At 43.6% G+C, this 4,019-nt stretch overlaps 1 non-coding gene across 1 annotated transcript; it reads right to left on the bottom strand.

Annotated features, from left to right (window-relative positions):
* Nucleotides 1-201: 201 nt before the first annotated feature.
* On the bottom strand, nucleotides 202-308 carry LOC142182400 (small nucleolar RNA R71). The gene has a single exon (XR_012711235.1). It is a non-coding gene; the product is annotated as a small nucleolar RNA R71 (small nucleolar RNA).
* Between the last annotated feature and the right edge of the window lie 3,711 nt (nucleotides 309-4,019).

Raw genomic sequence — 4,019 nt, 5'->3', positions numbered from 1 at the left:
TTGAAGAATTTCCTGTCTATCTGCAAAACCCAAAGGCAGCCCAACGTAACTCCGGAAGCGATCAAGCTGTTATTGTTTCCATTCTCAGTGACAGGAGCTGCCCAGACCTGGCTAAACTCACTTCCCATAAATTCTATAACAACTTGGGATGAGTTAGTCAAGCAATTACATAACAAGTTCCATCCACCCAACAAAATTGTTCAACAAATTGATGAAATTTTGAGCTTTAAACAGAAACCAATGGAGACACTGCATGAGACATGGGAGCATTTTAAAGGAATGTTGGTTATATGTCCACACTATGGTATTCCAGATCTGATGTTGGGGCAGCGGTTTTACATGGGGTTGTCAGATAGTGTGAAGAACATTGTTGATGCTTCAGTTGGTGGAGCATTTCTGAGCAAAACATGGAGAGACGGCCAGAGTCTACTTGACAAGATGACATAGAATTCGGGATGGACATCCAAGAATGCACCTATCACTCCAGTGGTGCACTCAGTGCCTTTCGATCCATCCAACTCTATGGCTGAAAATATGGCCACTTTATTGACACAGATGAGTATACTCACCAAAAAGGTGGAAGAGTCAGGGCAGAAGCAACAGGTACACATCGTGGATACTACCAATGGGGGTTTGTGCACATCTTGCATCAATCAGCCAATTGGTAACCAGTGAAATGCAGAACCTGATCATCATCACTATCCTAAAGACATGAACTATGTGTCTAATTATGGAGGCCAGAGACAGGGTGGTCAAAATTGGGGCCATCAGAATCAGCAGTATAGGCCAGCGCAGCCACAGTTCAATACTGGGAACATGGGAGGTATGAGACCCCCTAACAATATGGCTCCTTACCCAAGGCTACAAGTATATAATAATCTGAATCAGCAGCAGGGGTATCACCCTCTTCAGGAGCAGCATGGTGGAAGGCAGGAAGATGGGTTTGCTAGACTTGAAGCAATGATGCAGTAGGTTATTGGGTCTAATGTAAAAATTAATGAGAGAGTAGATGCACATGATGCAGCAATCAAGAATATTGAAGTGTAGGTGGGCCAAATTTCGATGTCTCTAAACAATCATCCTCATGGGACACTACCTGCAGACTCACAGATAAATCCAAAAGATCAAGGCCCGAAGCAGCTGATGGCGGTGAGTCTACGTAATGGCAGAGATTTGGATGTAGAGTAAGAGAGGGCTCGAGAAACTAGACAGGCTGAGACACTCATACCAGTGCCCATTGAGCTGGATGAGTCAACGAAACTGACAGAAGTGACAGTCAGCCTGGCCAGGAAGAAAATAACATTCAGAATGAGATCGAAAAAGAAGCTGAAACAGTCTAAGAACCAGTAGTTGATGTAGCATCTGATAAAGATCAATCCCAATTGGTTGGGAAAAAGAGAAATCCTGCCCCCTACCCTCAGAGGCTGGCTAAGTACCAAAAGGATAAGCAATACAAGAAGTTCTTTGAAATGCTGAAACAAATCCAAGTAAATATACCATTGATTGAAGCTTTGAAGGAGATGCTTGGGTATGCAAAAATGATGAAGGATTGATGTCCCGAAAGTTTGATTTCCAAGACTTGGCCACTGTTACTCTTACTCAGACCTGTAGTGCAGTGGTGACTAGACCAATTGGGAAAAGTTGTCTTACCTAAGGAGCTTTACAATTCCATGCACTATTGGTAATTTTGCGTTTGCTAAGGCACTGTATGATCTAGGGGCCAGCATCAATCTCATGCCCCTGGCTATTTATAAGAGGCTAGGTATTGGAAGTGCTAGACCCACCTCTATGTGGTTGCAGCTGGCTGACAGGACTATAAAGCGACTATCTGGCATCCTGGATGATGTGTTGATTCAGGTAGGGAAATTTGTGTTCCCTGCAGATTTTGTGATCTTAGACTGCAAAGTGGATGAAGAGATTCCCATAATTTTGGGAAGACCATTCCTGGCCACGGGGAGAACTCTAATTGATTGTGATACTAGAGAGCTCAAGATGATATTGAACGACGAAGAAATAACATTCAATGTGCAGAAATCTATGAGACAACCAAGTGAATTCGCCAATTGCTCTCTTATTGATGCCATGGATGTAATTGTAGATATTGATGATGAGATGCTGACTATTAAGGACCCCCTTGCGGCATGTTTGATAAATTTGGATGAGGTAAATGGAGAGGAGCTGGCAGAATGGGTGTTGGTGTTAGAGGGTAAAGGGTTCTGGGATAGAACTCTAGAATTTGAGCCCTTGCACTTGGAAAATAGAGAAACTCCTCCAGCCAAGCCATCCATCGAAGAACCACTAAAGCTGGAGTTAAAGCCATTGCCCGCCCATCTCAGGTATGAGTTCCTTGGACCTGACTCCACATTAGCTGTTATTATCTCATCTAGTTTGTTAGATGTGCAGGCTCAACAACTCTTGCAGGTACTTAAGGAGTGCAAGACTGCCATTGGGTGGACCATGGCAGACATAAAGGGGATCAGTCCCGCCTACTGTATGCACAAAATTCTACTGGAATAGGGACACAAACCTTCCAGGGAACACCAAAGAAGGCTGAACTCCAATATGAAGGAAGTGGTGAAGAAAGAAGTAATCAAGTGGTTAGATACGAGAATCATTTTCCCAATCTCTGACAACAGCTGGGTTAGCCCAGTTCAAAGTGTACCTAAAAAGGGTGGCATGACGGTAGTTAAGAATGATAACAATGAATTGATCTCTACCAGAAACGTCACGGGCTGTAGAATTTGCATGGATTATAGAAAGCTAAATCTAGCCACCCGAAAAGACCACTCCCCACTTCCCTTCATTGATCAGATGTTAGACAGATTGGCAGGGAGGTCACACTTTTGTTTTCTGGATGGGTACTAAGGGTACAATCAGATCTCCATTGCACCAGAGGATAGAGAGAAAACCTCTTTCACTTGCTCGTATGGCATTTATGCCTTTCGGATGATGCCCTTTGGCCTATGCAATGCACCCGCCACATTTCAACGGTGCATGATGGCCATATTCACTGACATGGTAGAGGACATAATGGAGGTGTTCATGGATGACTTCTCAGTGGTAGGGAACTCATTTGATGAGTGCTTGATAAATCTGACTCTTGTGCTGAAACGGTGCATCGAGACTAATTTGGTTCTTAATTGGGAGAAGTGCCACTTCATGGTACAAGAGGGTATAGTCTTGGGGCACCGGGTGTCAAGCAAAGGAATTGAGATGGATCGTGCTTAAGTAGATGTAATAGCAAAGCTGCCCCCTCTTACTTCAGTCAAAGCAATCATGAGCTTCCTCGGGCATGCCGGTTTCTACCGGAGATTCAAAAGAGACTTCTTAAAAATTGTCAACCCTCTCTGTAAGTTGTTAGAAAAATATCACCCTTTCTTATTTTCTGATGATTGCATCGTAGCATTTGAGGAGCTGAAAATGAGACTGGTCACAACACCTATCGTAGTTGCCCCCAACTGGGAGCAGCCATTCGAACTCATATGTGATTCCAGTGATTACGCAGTGGGGGCAGTGCTGGGATAAAGGAAAGACAAGCTAATGCATCCAATCTACTATGCTAGTAGAACATTGAGTGGAGCCCAACTGAACTACACTATGACTAAGAAGGAGATGTTGGCTATGGTGTTTGCTTTCGACAATTTCAGATCATATCTGATTGGCTTTAAGGTAATTGTATATACTGATCATACAGCTCTCAGGTACTTGATTGAGAATAAAGAGTCTAAGTTGCGCCTGATTCGTTGGGTTTGCTACTGTAAGAATTTGACCTCGAAATTTGTGACCGTTGGGGCACAGAGAACCAAGTCGATGATCATCTATCACGACTTGAGGGAGCTGAAAATTCGGTTGAGGTTGAGGATATTCTGGAAACCTTTCCAGACGAGCAATTGTTTGCTACTAGTCTTGAGGAAGCGCCACGGTATGCAAACTTTGCAAATTACCTGGCCAGCGGTATAGTTCCCTATGACCTTTCATCTGTACAAAAGAAAACGTTTTATCGTGATTGCCGCATGTAT

Source organism: Nicotiana tabacum, chromosome 6, assembly GCF_000715075.1.
Source record: "Nicotiana tabacum cultivar K326 chromosome 6, ASM71507v2, whole genome shotgun sequence".
In the NCBI taxonomy this organism is placed as follows: Eukaryota; Viridiplantae; Streptophyta; class Magnoliopsida; order Solanales; family Solanaceae; genus Nicotiana; species Nicotiana tabacum.
Note: the sequence above shows the minus strand (reverse complement) of the source record. Positions and strands in the feature narration are given on the sequence as shown.